Source organism: Sus scrofa, chromosome 2 (genome assembly GCF_054392235.1).
Source record: "Sus scrofa isolate SSC_HxYL_T2T_F1_AM1 chromosome 2, Sscrofa_HxYL_maternal_Yorkshire_Landrace_v2.0, whole genome shotgun sequence".
NCBI classification, from domain to species: Eukaryota; Metazoa; Chordata; class Mammalia; order Artiodactyla; family Suidae; genus Sus; species Sus scrofa.
In genome coordinates, this window is record NC_139384.1 from 136,909,596 (window position 1) to 136,922,161 (window position 12,566).

The window sequence follows — 12,566 nt, forward strand, 5'->3', positions numbered from 1 at the left end:
CTTTGCTTTAAGAGCATGAATCATCTGTCTAATTGTGAAATAGTTTACATATACACAATACAAGGATTAGGAGTTTTGTCAACAACTGTAGCTGAGTGTGGCTGAACTTAGTCTCCTCCTTACACGATCACCCATCATGAGCCTTTGTCCCATGGTGACATTCTGTCATGATTTAGAGTATACGGCGAGGCCGTGGGCAGTGCTGGCTACCTGAAGAGGTATATGAAATGCACCTGCTGATTCCTGGAGGCTGGGCTCAGTACCATCTCAGCATCTGCCAGGTGCCGGTTCTGGAGCCCACCCCTCATGCCCGGCATCCTGGCCCTGTCCCTAGTCCAGCATGGAAGGGGCTCTGGCCCTGGACCCTTGCTCTATGTTCAGGGCCCACTCAGGGCTCTCTGTGTTCCCAAAACCTCCTGATTGCTGTAGACAAGGGGTGCAGACATGCCTTTCTAGGTTGGACCTGTGGGGGGGGGAAATACAGACAAAAATTAGCAGCCAGATATAAAACAACCTTTTTTTTTCCTTGAAATACACTATTTTTCCCTTCCCCCCATTCCAATCTCTCAGTCTATTTCTTTTTTGCATTTCTTGCTTTTTTTTTTAAGGGCTGCAACATCCTTGGGATAGGTGTGTGGAGGTTCCCAGGCTAGGGGTTGAATTGGAGCTGTAGCTGTAGCTGCCGGCCTACACCACAGCCACAACAGTGCTGGGTCCGAGCCATGTCTGCAACCTACACTGAAGCTCATGGCAATGCTGTATCCTTAATGTACTGAATAAGGCCAGGGCTTGAACCCCCATCCTCATGGATACCAGTCAGGTTCTTAGCCCACCGAGCCGTGATGGGAACTCTTATCAGTCTGTTTGTGTAAATGTGACATTTTGAGCTTACTGGCTTCTAAAAGTTTGAATATAATATAAAATCTTTAGTTAAATCATTCAAAAATAAAATTTATTTCCATGTATGGCCCAGTTAAGTCAATAGGGGTGGGAGGATATAAGGGAGAAGAGCTGGGTGAGGAATTGGGGAAAACTGGGTGTAGGGACAAGGGGAGGGGGTGTAGGAGTGGAAGGAGCGTAGGAAAGGGGAGTGAGAGGAGAGATGGAGCACAGAGCAGAGGGGGGTGAGACAAGAGGGGGTCGCCTGCACTGCCAAGGTTTGTTCACTATTAACTAGCTCCTCTGGATTTCAGAAGGTAGGAGGTAACTGTCCCTCAACACAATTTCCTTATCTTGAAATTGCATGGAAAATCTCACAGGTTTTACATATGTATGTTTCCAGGGAGGTCTGCAGATTTTCAAATCTGTGACCCCAGGAAAAGTTAAGAAATCACTTATTCCAAATTGCAATTCTTGATAACCTTCCTGCCAAAGATGAAACAGCTCTCCAAGTCGTATTTTATGGCCCCACATGAAGTTTCCAGGCTAGGGATGGAATCCTAGCTACAGCTGAGGCCTACACCACAGCCACAGCAACACCAGATCCGAGCCGCATCTGCAATCTACTTTGCAGTTTGTGCCAACACTGAATCCTTAACCCACTGAGTGAGGCCAGGTATCAAACCCGCATCATCATAGACACTATGTCAGGCTCTCAACCCACTGAGGGAACTACTGATGTCTTTTTTGCTAAATAGTCTTATTATTATAATAGCATCTTTCTGTATTTGTTCATAGGTGGTTAGTGTCTAGTTAAATCTCTTGATGCGTCTTGAACAAATGGACTATCTTCCTGAATATTACTTGTTTTTTCTTTTCACATTTAAGTGGTTGCTTTAGTGATGGTTTGTTTCTAATAACTCCAAACTTCCACTAATATTTGTGCATTACATTAAAGAGTTAAAGCATCCAGTAAGCTTTCAGAACTGTCAGAGATGTCTTACCCAAGGTTGTCATATCATTGATTCTTACTTTAGAACTTCGCTTGGATAGACTGATAAATATTTTCTGTGGTGATCTCATTGGTTGTGTAGGGGAAGCAGATTTAGTGTCAGAGTGTTAATGACACTTTTGATTTATTCAACTGAATGTATAACTGTCCATTTTAACTTATAAAATTAGAATTTGGAAGTCTCAGATGTGAAACACACTTTCTAACTTTTCCTTGTGTTCCTATAGGAATAAGTTGTTCTGTTATATATCATGGATCTTCTCTCTACTTATTATTGTTATATGGGTTTACCTTCCATTGTTTCTTTATCTGACAGAACAGGTCAAATAATCCATTTCTCTCAGTAAAGTCTGTACTCAATAATCATAGCTCCAATTGTAGTTGACTCATCTTTAATAATACAGCATAAACCATGGAGACTGTAAGGTATATCAGGTGAGGATTTTTATTTTATTTTTTTGTCTTTTTAGGGCCACACCTGCAGCATATGGAGGGTCCCATACTATGGTTTGAATTGGAGCTGTAGCTGCTGGCCTACACCACAGCCACAGCAACGCCAGCTATGAGCTGTATCTTCAACCTACACAACAGCTCATAGCAACACCAGATCCTTAACCCACTGAGCGAGAGCAGGGGTTGAACCTATGCCCTCATGGATACTAGTCAGATTTGTTTCCACTGAGCCACAACAGGAACGCTGAGGTTTTATTTTATTCTATTCTGTTCTATTTTATTTTATTTTTGCTTTTTAGGGCTGCACCCATGGCATATGGAAGTTCCCAGGCTAGGGGTTGAATTAGAGCTGTAGCTGCTGGTTTACACCACAACCAGAACACCACCAGATCCAAGCTGCATCTGCTGCATACATCATAGCTCATGGCAATGCCAGATCCTTAACCCCCTGAGCGAGCCCAGGGATCAAACCGACATCCTCATGATACTAGTTGGGTTTGTAACGCGTTGAGCCATGGCAGAAACTCCTGCAGGTGAGGATGAAGAGAAAGGTTCTGGTGGAAGCGTGGGCAGTGTGACACTGAACACAGACTACTCAGCACAGATGCTTCTCACCCTTGGTACCCATGCAGCTTCCCATTCCCTGACACATGTTACTCAATATCAGACCAGCTTATTAAACAGGCAGAGAGCAGGTGGTAGATGTGATGGGACCAGAGGGAATATATTTTGAACTTTATTTTGAAATAATTTCAAATGTACAAAAAAGTTGCAAGAATAACACAAAGATTCTAATTTCTTTGTTACCAGATTCATCAATTTTTAACATTTTACCACTCGTGTTTTATTATTCTCTTCCCTGCCCCCTCTCTTTAAATATGTAATTTTTCTCTGAACCATTTGCGAGTAGGTTGTATACATTAATGCTTCTTTATGCCTCATTATTTCAACCTGTGTGTCCTAAGGTAAGAATATTCTAACATAACCACAGTGGAATTGTCAAACCAGGAAATTCAACACTGACCCATTATTATTTTGTAGTCTGTATCCCCAGTTTGTCAGTTGCCCCAGTAATATCCTTGAGAGCATTTTTTTTACCCTCCTGGTACAGGATCCAGATCAGCATGTTATTTAGTTGTCATGTCTTTTTAGTCACCTTTAATCTGGAACTGCCTCTCAGTCTTTCTTTGTCTTCCTTGACATTGTCATTTTTGTAAGAGGCAGGTCAGAATAGACTGTCCTTCAATTTAGCTTTGTCTGATGGCTCCTGATGGGTGGACTCAGGTCATGGATTTGGGACTGGCAATCTCTATTAGTGTTACTGTGTCTGTGTTTGGGTATCACACCCAGAGGCACGTAGTGTTTGTTTGCCCCTAATTGGCGATGCTGATTTTGCCCGCTTGGTTAGGTTTCTTGGTTTTTACTGTTTTATACTTACTGTTTTGCTTTTTATAAGTAATATTTGGAGAAACATTTTAAGATCTTATAATTACTCTCTTCCTCATCAAATGGTTTCTCCCCAATTCAGCATCCACTGATGATTCTTGCCTGAGCAAGTTTTTCCTGTGATGTTGGCATAATGGAAATATTCTGACTCCATCATTCCTTCTCCTGTAAGGAAGAGACTTCCCTTTAGAGAGGTTTTTAAAAAACATGGACGTACAGCCCTATCCTCACCATTGAGTATGTTTTTTTTTTTTTAATCATAATTGATTATTTTATTTTATTTTATTTTTTGCCTTTTCTGGGGCTACTCCCATGGCATATGGAGATTCCCAGGCTAGGGGTCTAATCAGAGGTGTAGATGCCAGCCTACCCCAGAGGCACAGCAACTCGGGATCCGAGCTGTGTCTTAGACCCACACCACAGCTCACGGCAACGCTGGATCCCTAACACACTGAGCAAGGCCAGGCATCGAACCTGCAGCCTCATGGTTCCTAGTCGGATTCGTTAACCACTGAGCCATGACAGGAACTCCCATAATTGATTATTTTTAAGGAAATGACTCTCATATGTGCAGAGTTTATTTATAATATTTTTAACCCATTCAAAACATTAATTATTAGTTAAAACTTGCATCCCTTCAGTAACTCCCTATAAGAATTATAAAGTAAAATGTAAATAATACAGAAGGGTATGAAGTAAAATCTATAAGCCTCTTCTCTTCCCTTTCTCTCACCTCTCAGGGGTAATGGTTTGGTATATGCCCTTCAGACAAGAGTGGAATCGTAACATAATTATAATTCTGCAGAATGCTTTTTCAGATTAAATATTTATGTATCAAGTCTTTTTGGCCTTATGAAACCGTTACCCAACTCTTTTTACCTGAGGATTTTTTTTTCCTGGTTGGAATTCTTCAAGAGTGTTGACTTCAAAATGCTTATTTTATTTATTTGAATATTAATATATTCTATTTTTTAAAATACTGCTTGGTAGGTAACTTTAAGAACTCTCTAGAACAAAGTGTCAGATAAAATAAGCAAGCTACTGCAGTGTTAAATTTAAAAAGCAAGCTAAATTAAAAAAAGTAAGTTCCCCAAAAGCTGTGTGTGGTATGAGACTGTGGAAAGAAAATACCGAATCAATTTTATTTCTGCAGGCACCCATGCACCAGATTGATGATCATACTTAGTGTCTATGGAAGATACCATTTTAGAGGAGGGAAAATGGGAATTTTAACTTTGTTTTGGTTGCATTTTTGACAGTGACAGTGTATCCATATTTAAAAAAAAATACAATCCATTTTTTAAAAATGTAATAAGTTTTGCAATTGCCTCAAGTTTTCATGTGTCTCCTTCCACACTTACTGATATTCCAACAGTCATGCAGCCTCCCAAAAAGGGCTTCTCATTATTCCGGAGAAATATTCATAGATCTTCAAGTTTTAGTAAAAATTAAATTGATTTTGTTTTGATTTATTTATGCATAGGCTGGTTTTTTCAAACTTGTTACTATGCTTAGCTGTATTATTCTTTGAGTAGATGTTTTTTGGACTGGCCAAGAAAATTAATGTTTCTGTGAAGAAATGTGTTGTGAGTGGTAGGTGTTGACTTATGAGCAAATGTGTAACAACAGAGTAGTGTGTAAGCTGGAAACCATCCAGTGCTAAAACACTGTTTCTGTCAGTGAAGTAGGAATTGTAAGTTTAAGAATACGCGTGTTACGAGGTCAAAGGCTTAAGCCTTTAACGTAGTTGGCACCTACAGACAGTGGGGGAGTCCTTGTAGCCGACTTCTCTCTTTCTTTTTTGCCCCAATGATTAGTTTTGAAAAAATATTGATAGCACAGTACAAAGAGTACTTATATTCCCTCGGATTCACCACTTGTTGACATTTTGCTGTTTTTACTTTGTCTTCTTTCTCTCTCTCTTTCTCTCTCTCACACCAGACACACACACACACACACACACACACACACACACACACACACACAATTTATTTATTTTGGATGACATCTTTGAAAATAAGTTGCACACTTACTTTCACCCCTAAGTTGCATTTCACCCCTAAATTACAGCGTTTCCTTCGATCCGTTGGATAACTACAGTAATGATCTTTGCCTGATTAAGCTACTAAATTGATGCTTGCACAATGATGATTTTTCTAATTCCATCATTTCTTCCACATTTATTCACTGGTACCCTTCTGTGTAAAGGAGATTCTCTCTTTCGTAGTTGTCCCCTCATATCTCGATAGACTCATGGATTGTTTTTTTTTTTTAATTAAAAGTTTTTTTTAATGTTGTCATTATTCTTTTTAATACCCAAATTGTCCCAAGTTTGTCCCACGGGATCTCATTCAAGTTGACTCTTGTGTCCTTTTGACATGACCCCACTTGCCTTTGATCACCATTTTTTGTTTCTGTCTAACAAGTTATGCAGGTTCACCATGTATTTTGCCAATTCTGGACTTTCCTCAGGACCCCTGCTTCCTTTTAATGGGAAACAATATCTAGAAACTAAGATACGAATGCTGAGTGTGCTGTGGTTTATCATCGCTACCAGACCCTTTTGGTTCCTAGAACTAAGACATATACTGATATGACATATATATTTTATAGTTGTTATATATACATATATATATCTGAATATATACTGTATATATCATACTCATAAGAGTATATGCACATTTTAAATTATGACTACGTTTCATGTGTCTCTTTTTTCTTCATACATAACAATTGCCAGCATTTCAAGACCAGAATTATTCTAACAGTAAGCATACTAAATAAAATGTAACACCGTTATGCAATCCTTTTTGTCTTAGAATACATCCCATTATATTTGTGGAGTCGGAGTACTGTGTTCAAAAGTTACTTGAATTATTTACTCTGTATGTTAGGTAAAAAGTTTAATATACTTTTCTCTTTCCTCAATGTGTAGGTTTGTTTTTCTGTCTTTTTTACTTAATTTAAAATTATGAACATACAGAAGCACAGTTTATTTGATTCGAAACTATAGAAAAAGGGGTTTTTTTTTTGGTAAAAGTCCTTCTCCCCTTGTATTCTATGCACATATCTAGAGGTAATGAGAGTTATTAGGTTCTGGTTTATACTTAACTGTTTTTTTTGTACACACACACACACACTCATAATTGCTTATGCTAATATATCTCTATTCCTTCTTTTTCCTTTCATGACAATTAATATCATAATATATGATCTTTTTTTCCTTGATGATTTTTTTCGGTATATCCTAGAAAATGTTTCACATAAGTTCACAAGAATGCTCCTCTTCGGCCTGGCTGCATGGTAGCATGAGCTTGGCTAGTCTCCTGTGAATGGGCATTTGGGTTTTCATTATTTTTCTCTTACAAATAGTATTTTTGCAGCAAGTTTTTACAGGTTCCTGCCATGGACAAGGCATTGTCTTAGTATTACTTTGTGATATAATGAAGAATAAGGTTTATTTTCTGCCCTTGAATGGCTCTTGTCCAGTGGAGGGGAGTCTGTCCAGGCTAGGAAGAGAAATGACCCAGTATCTAGTACTTTAATATAGTCTAGATATTCTCAGTAATTTTGAGTTAACTGCCTGCACATTCTCCTAGAAGCAAGGTGAGACAAATCTGTGGGAGCACATATTATGCTGTTATCTAACTTCCAAGTAAATATAAAAGGAAGCCTTTTAAGTTAAGATAAATACTCTTTAATATATCAATGATAAATACTTTTGTTAAAGTATAAGTGCTAGGTTTCATGAAGTCACTTTAGTTTAGCAGCACTTTGTAAAGGTTAAATATGGTTAGGGAAATTTTTCTTTTATTGGTATTATTCAGCCAAAATGGGAAGTTTGTCTTATTTTTATCTTTTTAAAAGCTTTTGTTCTAACTTTATTCCTACACAAAAAATAACAAATATGCTTTAGGAAGTGGGATGGACTAGAAGTTTGGGGTTTGTAGATGAAAACTATTACATTTAGAATGGATAAGCAATGAGATCCTACTGTGCTATACCCAGGGAACTATATCCAGTTTCTTGGGAAATACCATAATGGAAGATAATGTAAGAAAAGGAATGTAGGCATTCCCACTGTGGCATAGAGGGATCGGTATCTCTGCAGTGCTAGGATGAGGTTCAATCCCCAACTGTACAGAGCGGGTTAAAGGATCCAGCTTTGATACAGTTATGGCATAGTTCGCAACTGCGACACAGATCTGATCCCTGGCCTGGGAACTCCATATGCCACAGGGAGGCCAAAAAATAAATAAAAATTTAAAAATTTAAATTAAAATTGCAAAAAGAAAAGGAATGTATATATATATGTATATATGACTGGGTCATTTTGCTGAGGGCAGAAATTGGAACCATGTTGTAAATTAATGATACTTTAATAAAAAAATAAAACAAACCACAACACTCTACTTAAAAAAAAAAACTTGCTATCATCTCTAACCTAAGGTGATACACTGTAACCTGGTTTAAAGGTCAAGTGATTTACTGGTGGAGGAGAGGGTTCTTGCTGTTCCAATTTACCCATCAGCCTCCCTGAGATAATTCACATCATTTTGTATCCCACATCTTGGGCCAAGGGTGTAGGCACCTTAGGGTCCTGATGACCTGTCACAGAGCTGTGTTCTTTGTGTCAAAGGCCCTCAGCTGAGAAATCAGCTGTCACCCCTATCTGGGGAGAACGCTGCAAAGTGTGTTCCATGAGCACCACAAGGCATGCCCTTCGTAGGTCTGTGCCCTGCTTCACTATTTGTCCCTTCCACCTTCCCCATGTTTTTCCAGCTAGCCAAAGAGAATCTCCCCTTTTCCTTATAGGCAAGATAGGACTGTTTTCAAAATATGTTTCACTTGGAAACAAATGCAAAGACCAAATATAAAAGCAAAAAAAAAAAAATAGCAGGATAGAAATGGGTGGAATTATGAGGCAGAGTTGTTTGTTTTTAAATCTTAGGATAATGAGATGGCATATCTTTGGCACATGTGTTGTAAGTTTCCTCCTCCACGTCTGTGGCAGACATTGCTAATGGATCCCAGTGCCCTTTTTTTTTTGAGTCAGTCTTGGAAACCTTAGCAGTACACTGTAACGGTCCTCAGCAATCTGATTTGGCATCTGAGATGTATATCCTATTCTTAAGATAACTGCATTCTGTCAACAAGTTGACTTCATAGAATTTACAGGCACATATTTGTGGCATTCTGTCTGGTTCTCCCTGACTGGGGCTGATTTAGTTGCTATTTGCTAAAGCTGTCTGCTCGCCTATGTTGGTGGCCTCCATGGCAGCCAGCCACCATTCCTGTCATCTCGGAAACCTCCTATTTTATTTTTTGTTTTATTATTTTTGAAGAAAATTAAAAAAATTTTTGGCCACATCCATGGTCTATGGAAGCTCCTGAGTCACCACTGTGGCAACTCCAGATCCCTTAACCTACTATGCTAGGCCAGGAATCAAACCCATGCCTCAGTGACCCGAACCACTGCTGTCAGGTTCTTAACCCACTGTGCCACAGTGGGAACTCCTGAAACCCATTTTGAAGTTAGACAACTTGCAGTTTACCACATTTCTGATGCATGCTCTGTTCCCTTGCCTGTATTTTTCCCACCTGCTTCATCTGTTTCATCTTGAGTTTATTTCTCTCCTTATGGCCAAATTCAACAATAGCATAGAAATACTCAAAAAAAAAAAGTCTTATAAGCTTTGCCTTGTTTTTGCGATAAACCACAGCTTGTTTATAATAGGACACAGCTTATTTATAATAGCCCACAGCTTGTTTGTAAAAGCAGCTAACTCCTCCCCAACTACTTTTTTTTTTTTTTTTTTTGGTTTATGTAAGTTTTAAAAATTATCACTTCATGGGACTGCCCTCAACCAAACCTACTGACTTTAGTGAAGTCTGAGGTTTAACTCCAGCCACCAAAAATAAATGCTTATGGCTTTTGGAAAATGCGAACTGAACACATTGGTCTCCAAAACCCTGTGTTTGTCAGTCTCACAGCACTTAATAACTTAAAATTGAAAGCCAGAAATGTGGACTTTGCACTGGCTTATTTCTAACATTAGATCAAGATGGTGCCTTAGAATATAGTAAACAGAAGGGTCATTTAACAAGAGAGGCCTGAACATACATATTTCAGAGGTCTCTGCTTATGGGGAATTTCACATCTTTCATTGGCCATCAGTATGCCAGTAGGTGTCACTGTGTACATTAAATGGAAATCGAAGCTGTCATTGAGTGAATTTCCAAAATTAAGTATCATCACAGTTTTTTCTTTTTAAAAGAGAGCTCTTAAGAGTAAGAAAGAATATTTTTACCCCTTCCTATTTTTATTTTAAAAAACTACCTTCTTAGGCTGTTTTAAGAAAACGTGACCCCCTTCTTTCTTTACCCCTCCTGCTATCTTACTGCTTTCTGTGAGCTTTTACATGCATGTACACATACTTGTTCTGGGTACATTCACAATAAGCAGAAGACAATATATAGCCTAACATATTGAGTGAAAAAGTGGATAGCTTTGCATTTGGGTGTCATCACTCTCCTGATACAGAACTTTATTGCTGTTTTCAGGAGGGTTAAGATTTCTTCACTCCAGCTATTTAGTTATGACAACATAAGAGTATTTTAAAAAATCTCCTAATAAGATGCAGTGATAAAACCTCTGTGGGCACAAGCACATGACGTGTTTGCACCTGAAGATTTTTTTTTTTAAACAGGTATTTTTAGATACTCTCCATTTTTACTAGACTCCTTTTCAGATGTCTAAATTTTTCTGTAACAGAAAAAAAAGTTTTCACTGATCATGTTTCCTATAATACCAGTGGAACTTAATTCTTCAAATATCTGAGACTTTTTCTGTGGGTTCACTCTTCTGCTGAGCCCCTCAAAAAAGTGGAAGTATTGAACTTTAAGTCTTCTGTTGCTTTGGGGGGTGGGGTTAAAGCAAGCTGCTCACCATTTCATTTACAAGGTTTTAATGTTAAGATCAGTACTGTCAGAGAATCCTTTCTTCCAGTTTAGTCATTAGAAACCAAAACTCTACAAATGTTCTGAAAGCTGTACATGGGGGTGTGTGGGGGTGTGTGGGTGTGTGTGTGTGTGTGTGTGTATTGTAATCTCTTGGGAGTGATATTTTCGTGATTCTTCTGTTCAGAAGAAAGATGATGTTACTTTCATGTAAGTGACTTAGAGAAGATTTATGGCACAAATGCCTGTGTCGGGAGTTCCCATTACGGCTCAGCTGTAGTGAACCTGACTAGTATCCATAAGGATGCGAGTTTGATCCCTGGCCTCCCTCAGTGGGTTAAGGATCTGATGTTGCCGTGAGCTGTGGTGTAGGTTGCACTGGGCTCAGATCTCACATTGCTGTGGCTGTGGCTGGCAGCTGCAGCTCCAATTTGACACCTAGACTGGGAACCGGCATATGCCATGGGTGCGGCCCTTTAAAAAAAAAAATGCCTATGTGAAACCTTCGGGCATAAATGTGCACTTATACAGTCACTGTTGAATTTTACCTCCAACCTTATTTTCCCTGATATACATAATAAAAATGGAGATATGGAGATGTGTTCTCTCTGACGGCAGAGGGAAAACAGGATGCAAGACATAGTACACATGCAATTAAAATGGAGTGGGGCTTATTCAAAATCCCTTTTCACTTATAACTTTTTAAACAAAAATCAAAGCCCAAGTTTTGGCTGGGTGGTACAGCGGGGTCAGAGGATCAGACGGCTGGTCCACTCACACTCTTAGTTGTGTGTTTATGGGCAGAGCTCAGACCAGGGAAAGAAGGGCATGGTGTTGTAATGAGGGATAAATACGGTTTAGGTGAATTCTGTAACATTTTGTTTCTTAAAAGTGAAATCAAAGTCAATATGGAAAAAGGCAAATATCTATCAAATGTTGATGATCGTGGATGTGTCTCTTTATACTGTTTTTCCCCTAGAGATTTCTGCCCAGGTCTCATTGGTCAGGTTGGAGACCTGAACATTAATAATTTCAAACTATCCTGCAGGTCACTGATTTACAGCCAGGCTAGAGAACCATTGATCTACAAGGCTTTTTATTTACGTAGCAGGGGGCCTCATGTGATGATGGGGCAGTTTCCAAATTAGAGTCCAGGAGTCTGAGTCAAAGAACCTTGTGAATGGTTTCCATCCTTTGATGATTGTATAAGCATTTGCTGGCTAGAGGCTTACCCTGTACATGCATGATTGGTAGTGGGCTGTCTTGGCCATTTTTGGAACTTTTTTTTTCCTTTCTTTTCCTTTTTTTTTTTTTTTTTTTTTTGTTCCCAGCCACTCCTGCAGCATATGGAAGTCCTCAGGCCAGGAATCAAATCCGAGCCAGAGCTGTGGCCTATGCCATAGCTGCAGCAATGCTGGATTCTTAATCTACTGTGCAGGGCTGGGCATCGAACCGGTGCCTCCACAGAGACAAGCCGGATTATTAACCCACTTCCCTGCAACAGAAAATCCTGAGAACTTCTTCTTGATGTGAAAGCTTTGCTCTTGGCCATCCCTGGTGGAGTAGCTTTCACCACCTCCTACCAGCCCCTTCGGTGAGATCTCTGCTCTTTCACTGCTATGGCTGTCAAGAAGGAGTCATGGGGACTTTGGAGCTGGCAGAGTACATCCCTTGCTATTGGCAGGGTTCTGGCATCAGGTGTTCCAAGGGGTGGGTTGGTGCTGCTGTATCTTCAGTGGACTTATTTCTTTCGCTATCACAAAGTCAATAGAAATATACCACTGCACCAGGAAAAAAAATGTTAATGTAGAGTCTA

The 12,566-nt window shown here is 39.3% G+C and overlaps 1 protein-coding gene and 1 long non-coding RNA gene across 15 annotated transcripts in view; one reads left to right on the forward strand and one right to left on the reverse strand.

Annotated features, from left to right (window-relative positions):
* The window catches only part of SNX24 (sorting nexin 24), a 157,727-nt gene that overhangs the window by 30,151 nt on the left and 115,010 nt on the right, over window positions 1–12,566 (forward strand). The gene's annotated exons all lie outside the window — the stretch shown is intronic.
* Window positions 642–8,086, reverse strand: LOC146405714 (uncharacterized). Its single transcript, XR_014838672.1, has 2 exons — window positions 2,472–8,086; window positions 642–2,425 (listed from the first exon to the last, which is right to left on the reverse strand). It is a non-coding gene; the product is annotated as an uncharacterized LOC146405714 (long non-coding RNA).